The sequence below is a fragment of the Tiliqua scincoides genome, chromosome 2 (assembly GCF_035046505.1).
Source record: "Tiliqua scincoides isolate rTilSci1 chromosome 2, rTilSci1.hap2, whole genome shotgun sequence".
In the NCBI taxonomy this organism is placed as follows: Eukaryota; Metazoa; Chordata; class Lepidosauria; order Squamata; family Scincidae; genus Tiliqua; species Tiliqua scincoides.
In genome coordinates, this window is record NC_089822.1 from 194696069 (window position 1) to 194712120 (window position 16052).

The window sequence follows — 16052 nt, forward strand, 5'->3', positions numbered from 1 at the left end:
CTTCCTTCTTTTACTGTGGGATATGCTGGTCCGAAATCTTTTCTAACGCACAGGCTAGACAAGTCACAGTGGTCTTTAACCTTTGCAGTGGTCTAACCTTTAACCTAATGCAGTGGTCTTTAACCTTTTCCAAGGTTGAAGAACACTGTTCTAATGGTAGAAAGCCTGAAAGCAAATGCTATGTGAATTTACGGTGCAAGATCACACATTCCAAGAAGATCAGCTTAGTCTTCTGGACATCTGTCTGTGATTTTAAAACTCCATTTTCCAGTTGATTCTTATGTCCTGTAATTAGTAGGTACCAAGGATCAAGCAATTCAGGCACATTGAAATATATGTCTTCAAGCTTGTATGTTGGAAGTCATGCATGCCCTTTGATTCTAACATTATGCAGAACTGCGAGCAAAATATGCAGATAACTTTTAAAATTAACTGCAACAACTGCATACACTGTTTTGTATACCTTCATTGTAATTTCCCCTACTGTTTGGTTGGGTAGGAAGGGTTCTGTATCAGCTCGGTTAGCTTACAGCAGTGTGCTTGATTGTTACCTCTTCATGCTGTGCCCTTTTTCCATGCAAAAAAGCTGAAGTTGCAAAGACTGTAAATAGTTTTATTTAGCCTCAACATCTAGTGTTATCATGCAAAAGAAAGAGAGCAGAGAGAATGGACTTGAAATCTACCTTGTACTTGGTGCACTGAGTTGGTGGAAATGCACACGCTATGCTTTTTCCTCTACAGACTACAGAAGAAGATACTGCTGCAAGGCACTTTCTGTAGAGCAAGGACTCTACAGATCTTTGAGATTTCTCCCTCCATTCTGTTGTGAGCTCAAAGATCTACCAAGAAAAAGGCTGTGCATTTGTTTTTGGAATGAATTAGGCCCGTCCAGTTCAGGTTCCATTTCTTCCAAAATGGACTGGAAAATGAGTGTAGGTCTGTTTTCAGAACCCTCAGTTGTCAATTCATTTTGGTTGGCAACCTTCAGTCTTGAAAGACTATGGTATATAATTCCCAAGCAGTCTCCCATCCAAGTACTAACCAGGTCTGATCCTGCTTAGCTTCCGAGATAAGACGAGATCAGGCATGCGCAGGGTAACAGTTGCTGCTTATTTTAGGTTTTTTTTAACAGCAGATTAAAAATTACTACTGTACTTATAACTCTACTTCCTACCATGCCATCTGTGCTGGCAGTGACAGGAGCTTCAGTGCACAGTCACTTGCTGATGGTCTCAACTTGAATATCCATTCTTTCCTGGGATGCAACATCTACCTGGGGTACTGTGGGTAAAAAAAAGAGGTACTGTCATGAAAAAATAGAAAAAAATGTATGCATGCAGCAAACAAATTGACACTATGAACAGATTCTAAAATAAAAAGGAACGTGTCCAAAAAGAAAAAGAATGGAAATAGATAGGATTCTGAAAATGAAGAGAAAAACCACAACTTTGCATGCCGTCAAAGATACCATCTTTGCTATACCACCAAGCAAGAATGTGTTGGAGTTACTGTGCCAAGTTGTGAGATGAGTTGCAAGTCTCTGACCCTTGACTCAAGTTGACTCGCGAGATAATGGGTGGCCTTCATGACCTGAGCCACTGTAGAGTTTTCATTCACTGTAGAATTTTTCACTCATGCCCGAGTAATTATGAGAAATGAGTTGTGGCGTAAATCAGCCCCCCCTCCCGCAAAGTAAACCCCTGCTAATTGGGTAAGAGGCACTTTTTCAAGTGGGTGCTCCTTTTTTTAGCAGGGGGAGAGTAACTGGCCCACCTCACCCCAGCACTGTCTGTTCTAGTGGCTGTCTGCTGATATTCCTTTGCATCTTTTTAGATTGTGAGCCCTTTTGGGACAGGGAGCCATTTAGTTATTTGATTTTTCTCTGTAAACCGCTTTGTGAACTTTTAGTTGAAAAGCGGTATATAAATGCTGTTAATAATAATTAATAATAATAAGCAAGGGCAAACACAAAAAAGTCACAAGCACACATAAAACAGAGTTGGGACTTGGGTCTATTTGAATCATGTCTCTCTTTCGAGTCACTGGCCCCAAGTCATGTGACGTCCGTGATTTGAATTAACACGAGTCCAAAAATTGTGTTTTCATAACTCGAGTTAAGTCTTTACACGCTCCTCACTGCAGCGTTCTAGCTCAGCAATCACCTCCCCTCCACATTTCTTCTTTTCTATCTCCCTCTTCCTTTTCCAATCCAGGGAGTGAAAGAAGGAAGACCAGTGGAGGCATGTAGATGGACAGAAATGGGGAAGGGGGGAGTCCTACCACTCTGATGCTTGAGGTGACCACTTCATTTGGTCTCATGAATGGGCTGGCCTTTCTGGAGGGATAGTATTTTGTCCCACCCTAAAAATGTGGACATTTAAATCCTGTTCCCATAACACATTCAAGGTGAGTGAATGTACATTTTCAGGAAGGTAGAATCATGGTGAAGGCCCTGCCGCAATCTTCCATGATCAGCTGAACATTGGCATGATGGTGTACACAAAGAAGTCTTTACACAGTCTAGAATCTTAGAAAAGAAGGTGCCCCAATCTCAGGGAGAAAGCCCTATGTACATACTGTTGTATGCATATGCACTCCAGAATGATATTCAACAGTATGCACATACATTGCCTCTCTGTTTTCATTCACTCATCTGAGCTCCATTATGAGAACAGGGCATAGTGGTTCTCCTTTCTGGTTTCTAAAGTGCATGCTGACTCTTTTGCCACCTTTGGAACTATTTAGGTGACACATTTGTGGGAAAAATACTGCAATTCTCTGACTTACATTAAGCGGGTAAAGTTCGGAACTACTAAAACCTCTTTAAATATTGAGATTTATGATGAAATAATAACAGGTAGAATCCTACAGCTCCTATTACTCCAAAGACATTTGCAACAGAGACATGGGATACAAGGTTTCAGTCTCTCACCATTTAATAGGCAGTGGCATAAAAAGTTGGAGGGACCCATACTGGTTCCCCCATACTGGTTCTGTGTGGAACATCATTATGGTTCTGGTTACCACAAAAAATTTCACTTACTGTATTGGTTTCTAGAATTTGAACACAATTATGCTTCAAGGCTAACTCTACCCAAGGATTATGAGGGCATAATCCTAACCAGGTCTACTCACAAGTAAGTTCTATTTTGTTCAATGGGGCTTACTCTCAGGAAAATGTGGTTAGGATTGCAGCCTTAGGCTAGAAAAACACAGTTCACTCCAAAGGAGTTACTCCTACTTTATAGCTGCAGGTGGGAGGTGAGTTCCGAATCAGACCTCGAGATTCTTATCCTTTCCCTGACTTTAGCAGAGAAGCAATCATTTTGCAGTGTCAAGGTGAAAAATATGAGAGCAGGGTGGTATGAAGGGAGTGCAGATTAACTTCAGACAGCCAAGAGTAATAAGAACCTAGAGAGGTGTGGAGTTAATTTGGATAAGGAGAAGGTGTGGGGCAAAGATAACACTCAGGAGAAATATCATATCTGAACTAGCCTGTGTGCTTCCTCGAAAAGAAGCATAAAATGAAGCAAACCCCACTTTCCACTCATCTTTCCGTGGTCTGTTTCAAGTCATGCAATGCAAGAAGGCAGTTTGAATGACAATAGTCTGGTAATGCGGGGCAATTCTTTCTGGTCATTGTGGGTAAAGCAAGAGGAGATAAAGAGCTGGTGGTGCATGAATGGTTAGAGACCAAACTGCAGATGAAGACTCCCCTGCTTCAGATCTTGCCTCTCCATGAATTCATTAGTAGAAGATATCTGCTCTCTCCTTGCCAGCTCCTTGCTGGGCGGGTGGAAGAGAAACACTGTGCAACGCTATGGGACAGGAGGTAAAGAAAAGAGAGTAATAATGGCTGTACTCACCTGTCTCAGAGCCCAATGCTGAGCTTGCGCTGTCGGCGCTCTGCTGGCAGTGAGTGTCGCAAATGTGCCATAAAGCACATTGTGACCCTCAGCACCGGTCCAGCTCAGCACTAGCTCAGTCCAGTGGTGTAGCTAATATCGTGTAGCCCAGTGCCAAGCTCAAAATGTTGCCCCGGAAGTGATGTCACAACCGGAAGTAGTTCACACCCAAGGTTTTTAAAAAAGTGAAAATGAACCCACCTCCTCCCCCCAGCAGCTCACCACCCACTTGCTCTGCTGCCTCCCCTCAGTCAGTGGCATAGCTAAGGCATATATCTTCTATCTGGGATCAAAGAAGATTTTGTAGCCCCCTGCATGACAAAATTAAATTTAATTACATAAATAAAACGTTATTGGTTCCATGCAGTATCATAGAACATCTCATTGGCACTCAGAACAGTCAGTCTCATTGTTCAGTTTGGAATTAAGCAAACCACTTCTTGTTCCACAAGGCAGTTTTGTTTTCATTTTCTGGTTAATTGGCCATAACGTTTGCTAGAATACAGATATTCCAGTGCTGTTTGTTTCATTGCATTCTGCATTAAATTACCTTTCCAATGATATAGAACATGATGGTTTTATTCATACATACTCAGATTTTCACAATTTTGGTCGCTAGTGTCAAGCTCAGCCCTAAAGCTTGATACCCAGTGCAACTGCTACCCCCTGCACCCCCTTAGCATCTGCACATTGCACTTGCACATTGCACCATGCACCTGCCAGCTCAGCCTGCTGGCTGGCGCTGGGCTAGTGCTGGTAGATCACCAATGCTCTGCCGCTTGGCTGTCACACAGACTGTCAGGCGGTGGAGAGGTGATTGGAGGTGTGGGGGAAGGTGGGGAGGAGGCGTTCCAGGGCAGGGGGAGGTGGGGATGAGGCATGCTGGGGGGAGGGAGCAGAGTGGGAAGGAGGCAGGACCAGCGAAGCTGAGCTCCTCTGAATCCAGAGCCTCCATATTGGGCCGCAGGCCTAACACGTAGGCTTACTGGCGTAGCTAGGCGGGGGGCGGCGCACTAAGTTTTGCAGGGAGTCTCCCTGCAGTGTGCAAGCGGCTCCTCCCCCTCCTCTTGGGAGCCATTCACCTCTGTTTCCCCCCCCCAACATGGCTCCAAAGGGGAGGGGAGGTGCTGCTTGCACACTGCAGGGAGGCTCCCTACAAAACTTAATGTGCTGCTCCCCCTCTAGCTACGCTAGTGCGGAGGCTCTAGATTCTACAGCAGCCCAAGGGTTGCTGCAGAATTGAGTAGCCCCATTGCAGGGCTACTTGCTTTACCTGGGGGAAGGGGGCGAAAGTTCCCTTCTCCTGAGGTGCCACCAGCACTGCCTGGTTAGTGCTCAGGATGCCATGGCAGCCATTTTCAGCACTGTGGCAGCCCTGCATTCTGGGCAGCATAGAATTGGGCTGTTACACAGCTGGACCAATGAGAAACAAGTTCTGATGGACTATACATGTCCAGAGGATCACTTCCACAGAATCTGCTTGAAGGCAGCTGAATGGTTGGCTACTCTCTGTTGAAGGCAGTGCAGGATTTGACATTTGAACCAAGAATAGTATTTTCCCTCATTTACCTACATTGACACTGGGCATAGGCCTCCAGTTATTGCCCAACCTGGCCAACACCTTGTAATTAGCAAGGATGTTCCTTTTAAGATTGCAATGTGTAGGTGCGTGAGGAGGATAGGACGAAAGACATTGGTTAGCACCCTGGAGAAGATGGAGGTGGGCTTTCTCATTTTCAGGGTTGTTGGGCTCAGGGGAGCAGAGACTGTAAGCCTCTTGGAGCATGCCTGCCTCACACACCCAAAACCCATAGGAAGACCTATGGCAGACCTCAGGCAGACCTTAATATGTACATGGTACTAAAGAGCTGGGAGCAATTGTAGCAACTGCTTGCAAGCTTGAAGCCAAGGTGGGGTTCATTTGAAATTGGGAGGCAAAGATACATTTCTGTAGTCAGCACAGACACTGATGTCCACGTTGGAGGTTGAATTTTATAGCTCATTTTATACTCCAATTTTGGGGGGGGGGGGGAGAGAGAGAGAGAGAGAGAGAGAGAGAATGTCCTGCATAACAGACCTGGGATTTGAAGCAAAGCCTTGCCAGTACTAGTTCAAACACCTCTTTGCCTATACTACCCTGGCACAGCTGAGCTTTGTGAAACAGGATCTTGCCATTGATTGCCAATAATCAAGTTTAGTTTGATAACAAGGAATGACTGCGAGTAGAAGCGTGTCCTTCTGTCTCCCCTCCAATCATGCATATGCATATATTTAGATCCCTGACTCTGGGTTTAATCTACCGGGAAGGCATCCTGCACAAGGCCATTGAAATTAATAGAATTTGGACAAGAATATGCAGCTGAAGGATTGGGATCACTGCCTTTATACAAGACGGAGATCACATGTAGGTCATTTTCTTTATTCTTCTGTTGTATAAATCAGGGCAGTCCAACATTTAACAGCCAGGTAGTCACATAACCCAAAGGAGAAACCAGAAAGTTGTAGCATTGCTTCTGGTGGGTCCTGAAAGATTCTCATTTTAAAAAGTGGGTCCCAGTGCTAAGTGTGTGAGAACCACTGGCCTAAGTAAAAGGGTTATCACAAGACAGGATTAAAAATTCATATTTTTGTCCTACAAGGTATCTCCTGGGCATCTTTGGTTTGTATCAGTAGTCCCATCAGACAACTTTTTGAAGGAGACAGCTGTGGTTTATTTGAGGCTAAGACCTGCTCAACCATACAAACAGCCATTTAGTTGAAGAGGTTTTTCCTTCTCTCTGTTCGCTGTAACGCAGAACTCCCTGGAGTATAGCATTGAGATAAGCCGGAATTACTGCACATGTCTTTGTGTAAGACACTAAAAACACAGAAGCAAAAATACAATCCTGGGCAGGCTTTGGTTTGTATCAGTAGTCCCATCTGATATAAAATCTGTGGAGTATTGCGTCACCAACTCCAAAGCTTACAAAAATGTCAGACTGCCTTAAAAAATGGTGGAATTAAAAATAATGTGGGTATCATCTCACTTGTTCCTTGGTTCTTTGCTGTCTTTTATGGTGCTTGAGCAAATTTGTTTCAGTTCCCTCAATACTGCTGCCCCCTTGATCCTCCCTCCCCAGACTGGCTAAAATAAATAGAGAGCTGAGATTCTCCAGCTTTCAAAGCCCTTTCTAGGTTTTACGACCAAAGGAGAAGTTGGAAAGCGTGGCTGGAAGGAATGTCAGCTTTGCTTGCGTCCACGTTTCACCCTGGTTACTCTGTTTAAATATGATGCATTGTCTGCTCAATTGCATCAAACAGCATATCAGTTTTCTGTATTGGGCAGCTGTATATTGCTGTAAATCTGAGACCTCTTGAACCTTGTCAGCTAAACCTTCTGTTGGCCCAATAAAAAAGACCCACATGGACCAGCTGTGTATTAGAAATCAATATTGCTGCACTTGCATGGATGGAGGAAAATAAAGTCGCAGGGATGGATGCATTTCACTCCACTGAAAAAGTACGGTGTATTAGAGGAAGAAATTGGCCACTCTCCCAGATGATTGCTCCACTTTTGTGCCTTTAGCTTATTCTAGATCTCATCATAAGAATATAAATATTCTTATTAATAATAACAATCTGAAAGCCACAGGCATTTATTTGCCTAATTGGTAAACGTCATCCTGATTTTAAGTAGCTGGTTTGAAGGTCCACAGATGATAGTCCTCAAGAAAATCAATTGCCACTTAATGAGCATGTTGAGCTGCCTTAATGCATTCCCAGTGATTGCTTGAATTGTTTGGGGTAAATCATATTTATACATTGTGCCTTCAGTCACTGGGTGGTAATGAACAGATTTGCATACAAAGCTTAACGTAGATATGCTGGAAGTCAGTGTTAGGGACGCAGCAGGAAAGCAACTGAACTGTTTAAAAAAAAAAAAGATAAAGTCCCTAGTTCAAATGTCACCACCTCCTTAGGAAAGTCACTGTGTCACTCTGTCCCTGCACTATGAAGATAATAATACAGTTCTAAGATAATATATGGTGCATTTTTAAAAGCCATGTTTTATGCATTAAGAAATAACAATTGTGCTATTGAATATTAAATGCAGAATAACAGGCAGCAGTTATACACCGTCGGAATGTGCTTGTTCCGAATAAAGCACAATCCTTTAGAACAGGGGTCCCAGCTCTGTGGGCAGTTCAGGAATTCTGAGAAGGGATGGTAGGTGTCACCACAAAATGTCAGTGAGAAGAGGTACAAAATGGCTGCCAAGTACAGCCAGGCACAAGGCAAGATTCTTCACAACTTCCATCCACCATTGTATACACATCTACCAATCCAGACCTCTGTCCATCCATACTTATGTCTACATGCAAACCTGCCACCCATACATCTACAGATATGCATGCATGCACCTTCTACTCACCTATCCATATAAACATGTGCACTTTGCACTCATCCACACCTTCCTTACATTTCTTCTACCCCCCTCTACAGTCACTCTGATCTCTTCACCGCCATTGTTCCTTGCCTTGCATTTTGAAATTCTATGCATTTCTATTTTGAGGAGAATGATGTGGGAGATGCCCAACCTCAGTGGCATAGCTAGCGGGGAGTGGGAGGCGGTCCGCCCTGGGTACCACCCTTGGGGGGGTGTAACACCACAAATGCCCCAACATCGCTAATATAGCGGATGTTAGGAGTAACCCCATCATACCATATACCGTTGGATGTGGAATTTCCAGTGGAATGCAATGCAAAAAGCCAAATTGAAATATTACCTTTCCATTAAAGGTTATGGTCAAAAGTAAGCAAATGTGCCTTGGCTCCTGGTCAAGTCAGACAAAGGGGAGTGCAAGGCTAGCTGCATGGTCCCAATCTGATGAAAGTGGAGCTCAACAAATGTTCCAGAAGGCAGCCCCCGCCCAAGAGGCTTGAACTGGTTAGGTGGGGACTGGGGAGGGCTGAAAATCTCACTGATTTATTTGTGTGTGTGTGGGGGGGGGTGTTATTGCAGGCAGCAACCCCCCCAAAAATAAACCAGAGGCTTGAGCTGCTAAGGTGGTCATTGGGGAGGGCTGAAAATCTCACTACTTTATCTGTGTGTGTTTGTGTGTGCGTGTGTGTGTGTGGAGTGTGTTATTGCAGGCAGACTACAGAGAAAATTCACTTGGTGAAGCAGGGCTGGCTTCCCCTTATTTTTCTGTTTTTCTTTAATTTAATTATTTATGATTATTTTATTTTTCCTGATGATGTCACTTTCAGCCATGACATCACTTGTCATGCTGTCATGATTGTCAGTTGTCAGATTGTCATTCTAATAAGTGGGTCCCAGTCAGATTGGACAGACTGTCATTCTAAAAAGTGGGTCCCAGTGTTAAAAGTTTGAGAACCATTGCCTTAACTCAAAACAGGCCAATGAGACATTGGGGAGGGGGTGACACCCTAGTGACCAAAATTCTGGAAATCGCGGCTTTTAGGAATAATACCATCATGTTATATACCATTTGATGCAGAATTTCATCCACTGCTTGTGGGGAAATATTCACTGCATTTATTTCTCTGGTCATTATTATTATTCATTCCATGTCATGACTATTACTATCTCTGTCTCACCTACCTCACAGGGTTGTTGTGAGGACAAAATAAGGGGAGGAACCATGTACACCACCCCGAGCTGCTTAGGGGAAGGGTGGTATAAAAAGAGAATTAATTAATTAATTAAGTCATATGGGGTGACAAGAATTTATGAACCCCGGGTGTCAAATGACCTATGCCTCTGCCCAGCCTTCCACTCTCCTCTGCTCTCCATACTTCCTTCACATCTCAGAGCAAGGGGAGTGGATTCTAGGCACCAATGATAGCAGGAGGTGGGCAGGTAGGTGGGTGCCACCTGACACTTCCATGAGTGCATGTGTGCCTGTGGGCACTGTGTTGGTGTGGTACTAAGAACAAGAGTCCCCAAACTTTCAACTGACAGGGCCACATCACAGTCTTATGGTGGGCTAGGGTGCGTCTATTATTGAAAATAACATATGCATGTTGCACAAAACTCTTAAGTACCTTTGCAATATTTGAAGCTGTGGGGCTGCTTGCTGTAACTCTCTCATTCTCTCAGCTGGACTCTCAGTGAGAACAACTCAGCCTAGAGTTGCTTCACTCAAAATGTGTTAGGTCAAATGTGGCCCACAGTCTGTAGTATGGGGACCTCTGATTTGAATGAAGGGCTTCTCCTGGGACAACGTACACTGCATTTTATGTGCAGGTGTACATTGAAGATGCCATAGAAATCAATAATTAAGCCATGGAATATATTGACTGTAATGTTTCCATGAGCTGGGCCAAGTATAGTACAACTGGGTGAAAAGAGATGGGCAAGAGCTGAATTCAGAATTCAGAAATAGAGAATTGATCCTTGAGCAACAGTTATGGTTAGTGAAACTTCTCGTCAGAGACAGTAGTGATCTTCCTTACATGATGGAATGCCATATGTGGCAAAATAAAATGATTCATATCCAAGTCACTTTGACATGCTAACCAAGGAGATATATCCAATTGAGAGAATTATAGATCACAGTATCTGCAAACATGGACATGTATCACCGAGAAAAGTTCATTCTGCCATGGAAAGCAACATGTGCAAGATGGAGCAAGGGGAACCTGACTTGAGCTTATTGTTAGAGCTTTGTTTGATATCTTTGTCCCAGTATATTTGTTGCTGAAGGAGCATGCTGCTATTTCAAATTTAAAAACAGCTTCTCTCTTTGTTCCTGGGAACTTACATGGAATGTCAAACAAAATTCCAGCTGCCTCCTCCTCCTGCCTTATATTTTGCTTCTTTGGATTGGGCTTAGGCAGCCATTCCTACAATGTGTACTTGGAAGTAATCCAGTTGGCAACAGGGAGTCTCACTTCTAAATAATTACACCCAGGCCTGTAGGCCTAAACCTACATTATGTTGCCACCCTGTATACTTACTTGGGAACACAACAGGGTTTACTTCCAAGGAAGCATACATAGGATTGAACTGTGAATCTCCCATGTTTCTTGTCGTTTTGCAGCTACAGACTTAGGGCCCAATCCTATTATTATTAATTATTAACAGTATTTATATACCGCTTTTCAACTAAAAGTTCACAAAGCGGTTTACAGAGAAAAATCAAATAACTAAATGGCTCCCTGTCCCAAAAGGGCTCACAGTCTAAAAAGATGCAAATGAATACCAGCAGACAGCCACTAGAACAGACAGTGCTGGGGTGAGGTGGGCCAGTTACTCTCCCCCTGCTAAAATAAGAAGGAGCACCCACTTGAAAAAGTGCCTCTTACCCAATTAGCAGGGGTAAGTAATCCTATCCAAGTTTGAGCACCAATGCACTTGTGCTAACAGGGCGTATGCTGCATCCTATGGTTGTGGGGCAGTCACAGAGGCTTCCTCACTGAGGCAGTCACATTTGTTCCCTTACCTTGGGGCTGCATTGCAGCTGCATCTGCGCTGGAAAGTTGGACAGGATTGAACTCTTAAACAGCTGCTGTTCTAGAATGTATATTGTGTTCTGTTATCCAGGACTCTGGGACTGTGTGTGGGGCGGTGAAATTTTTGGGGTTGGTGCTGTGGGGAATGAAATTAAAGCAGCTATTATTCAGTTGCTGCTGTTAAAATATTAATTGTAATAAAACATTTAAAATACATAGTATATTTTAGTTGTTAACAGTGCGACTAAAAAAAAATCCTTCTAAACATTCCTCACTTTCAGTCAAAATTCCAGATGTCTGGCTTCATCACATTTCCATAGTTCAACCCAGAAAATATTTTTACAAAACACACGGATTATATGCCAATATCTGGACTATTGTCCAATAAATATAAAAGGTATTTATCTCTGACTTAGCAAACATAAGCAAAGCACAAATTAAGAGAGAAACAGAATTAAAGATGCTTAATGTATTCATTTGGTGGGACTTACTTGATGCACATGGCTGAAGAAAAGTGATTTTCATTTCTGCCATCCCTGAGGAGCAGGAGGAGTAGGAGTGTGGGAGGGGTAGGTGGTGGAGGGAAGCCTCCTTGATTGGAGAGAAGGGAGTTAATCACCAGTTTGATTCACAATATCCAGGTCTTCAAAGGATCTGCTAATAACTGTCTTTTGCTCACCCTCCCACTCTATCCCTGAGGAGCCGGGAAAAGACACAGACAGTTCTGATCACAGGAATGAAATTGCAAAGTAGAGGAGAAGTCCCTGGTGGAATCTTTTAATTCATCACTGGAGAGGGCAATTTGTGTTAATAGGACAAAACTGTAGTGTTTAATACTAATTGTATGGTTTGCAGGAGGGGGCAGAGAAAAAGGGAAGCCACAGATGAAAGAAGTGGAAGATTTGACTGGAATATTATCCTTTTATTGCAGGAAGAAATAATCAGCTGGGTGATCTCTGTCTTTCAAATTAGAGGAGGGCAAATTGACTGACTGTTTCTCCTTAGAAAAAAAAAAAAGAGCACTTTCTCTGACCGAAGGTTCATAATAGTTCAGGCTAATGGGCACTCCTTCATTCCTAAGCTTGCCTTTCATGCAAGCTTAGATAACAGGACTTACCTTGGTCCAACCCACAAATCTTATCAGGAAACCTAGGCCATCGGGAGAAACCTATCTCAGTGCAGGGTCAGGAACTCAGCAGACTTAGGGTCAAATTCTATCGAACATTCCAGTGCCAATGCAGCTGTGCCAAAAGGATGTGCACTGTCCCCTGCAGCCAAGGAAGAGTCATGGAGGCCTCCTCAATGTAAGAGGACATTTGTTCCCTTACTTTGGAGCTGCATTGCAGTTGCATTGGTGCTGGAAAGTTGGATAGGATTGGGCCCTCAGTCTGAGCTGGTATCTTAAATCAGTGAATGTGATCAGAGCCAAATTAGGCATTAAGAAGAAGGTGCAGATACAAAGTGAAGAGTCAAGTAAAACTTGGAGTTCTTGCCTCCACCTCATTTTTTACAACACCAAAGGTGTAGAACATTCTCTTTGGTAGCTACCAGAAAGTAGAGTTGCATGGCAGTTATCCTGATTCAAGATTCAGAATTTCATATGTGCATGCTGCCTCACCAACTCCTCCAAGCAGGTGATCAGCAGGATGCGAAACTCCATAGTGAATGTCCTCCTGGCATCAATCTGCTTTAAGGAGGCAGGAGTGTGAGAATTTGGACACTTCCTGATTCTGTGCTCTTGCTCTCCCTACTAGCTGACTGAAGTTTCTCTGAACCTTGTACTGGTGAAACACTGGTGAAAACAGGTGTGCAATAGCATGTACTAAGTCTCCTTATGCTCTATCTAATGTACATTAGCCTTCTCTAAAAAGGTTCTGCAACTCAGGACTTTTTAAAGATTTGGACAGCCCATTCCTAACCTGCCCTGGAGCAGGCAGGCCAGTGGGCCTGTCCTACATCCAAGGCAGGGTTGGGGCCAGTTGCGGCTGAGCCCGGGACAAGGGGAATTGCTTCCCCTTAAACTGGGTAATGCTGCAGCAGCAGCCCCAATGGGGCTACTTGAATTGCACCACCTCAAGAGGTGGCACAGATCCGAACAGCCCAGAGCTGCCCTGGGCTGCCCGAGAACAGGGAAAGGATCCAGCATGAGCAGGGGCCCCGCCTCCACTTACCTGCTTCCTGCCCTCCCCACGCCCCCCCCAGACCCCTGCGTTGGCCTAGCTCGGCTGGCGCAGGTTTACCTTCTGGGCCGGCCAAGTGGGTCCTGTGTCGGCCTCCAGAGGCCTCCCTCTTCTCCCAGGGGTGCGAAAGTGCTTTACAGCAAGAGACTTGTGCTGGCCCATACCCTTATTGGATTGAGCCCTGAGATGTCTAAAGTGGGACCGGGTAATGTCACAAGACTGTTGACTTTAAAAAAATGGGGAAACGTGCTGGGACAGGGCACAGTGCTAAAGGGGTGGGGCCCATGAGTGGTCCCCAAATAACCAGATATTAACTCTCCCCCATGATTAAATGTGCCTGGGAACAATGAAGAGATAATGCATTTCTGTTGTGTGTTTTCAGTGGATTATTAAAAATATATAATCCACTGAATGTGCCCACAAAATTTATAGGCCTAATTATTCCAGGAATAAATTATTTTAAACCATGAGATCCTCTAAAAATAGTTAATCACCCACCAATTCTACCATCAAGTGCAGTATCCTTCTGTAGAACAGAAAAAGGATGGTTTTGATTCCCCAGTCACTAACCATAGCTAGTGCCTGATGCAGAGGTATGTGAACAGCACAGCACTTGCTGAAACACCATCAGTTATTTTAACTCTGCTTTCTCCCCATTTTGCTTCATGGTGCTCCACATTTTGAAGGAATCAAACCCTCACTGTTCCTCTTATTCTTGGCCACATTTATTCCCTGCTGGACCCGTGGATGGCTGCATGCATCAAAAGGCCCTAATTACATTTAGGCACAATTCCCCACCCCACACTCACAGCAAAGTAGATTTAATTACTGCCAGCCATTCAGGTTTTAGCATGACAGCCAAGGATTTTCTCAGATAATGCTCAACAGGTGACATTCAATTACTACTTGCTGGGGCAGGGGTGAGTGGATGAGAACCTGACTGGATTTCAAATGAGGGTGGCAAACAGACTTTAGAAAAATCTAAATGTCAGACAAAAGGCAAGGGGTCAATTGGTCAGAAGCACAAAAGCAATTTAGGATGTATTTAGGAGTAAATGTGGATCTTGTTGTCCACTGGAACTCCAATTTGACCTTGGCCTTGGTTCCTTGTTTCTTGTGAGGGTCCATAAAAGTGATGTGACCTTGTGCCCTTGTTTTCTGTGAATATATGAATGCTTCTACTATGTGACAAGGTTGGCTTCCACATGTATCTATTAGTGGTGAGGAGAAGGAAAGGAGAGATTCATTACAAAATACCCTCAAGACATATGGATTTTGTGGATGAGTTGAGAAACATTAATTACTTTTTTATATTTACAAATGCTGGCTAAGTAATTCAGATGGTATCAATTGTTCTAAACAGAAACAGGTTCTATATAGTTCCTATTGACCACAATGGGACAGAGTGGCTGCAGTATGGGGCAGAAGGAGCAAACACCACCACCCAGAGGTCAACTGCCCCTCTTCCAGTGCCATTCCCTTTGCTTTCTTCCATACATATGAATTCCTGTATTTGCTCCTACAGTGATGAAGTGATTAGTACTGGGGCAGTGAACATGCCCACTACCTCTGCACTCTAAGCAGCCTGGCCTCCATAGCCAAACCTTCCTGTGGGGGGAGTGTGTTGAGTTGTGCCTCTGGGCACAAAGTACATGGAGGCGCATTGCATGCATTACTTTCCTAGTTCCTCCATGGCATGGAACTAACCTTTGGGCTAAGCACCTGGAACATTTCTGTAACAGTGGAGTGTCTTATTCCAAAGCAAAGACGAAGCAAGGGATTTTTTTCTGTCTCTGTCATGATTTGATATTCTCTCTCTATTTGAGGTAGCTCGACTAGAATATGTAGGATTTGTGTACAGTGAGAAGCAAAAGGTATATATGTGTGGACAAGAACTATGATTCAGTAGGGAGACATCTTTGTCGCTATAGGACCACATAAACTGAAAGGGGTAAGCATTTCCCACAACATTACGTGGAAGAAGGAAGAAGGCATGAGTCATTCCCCTTCTCAAGATTCACAGTCTTCACATATTCACTAAAATCCAGTGTGGTGTAGTTGTGGCCATTCACACTTGATTTCCTCTCTTTAAGAAAAAGCCAACAGATGCTGGTGTGGTGGTAAAATCTCTTTATTTGTAAGTTACCTTCTTCAGTGAAGTTACGACGTCAGTGTTTTTCAGAGCTCCTACCTTATAGTAACATTGGGTTCCATGAATACAGCCAATGCATGGAGGGAGAGTGAGATCATGCCTGTTGACCACAACTTCTGATATGCTGTCCGGTGGCCATGCTTCCCACTGCATGTGTGCTCATCATGCATGTGAAAAGGTGCTACATGCACATGGTCCTTTCATGTTCATGTAAAATGTTCAGCCGTCAGGTGCACTGGTGCTGGCAGCATGGTCCTCCCATGTAACCTCTGTGTCTTAGTTCCATGTGCAGAACCAAACATGAGGATGGGCCTTCTGTGAGCATGGAACACTGCCATTAGCTTGCCATTATCATTC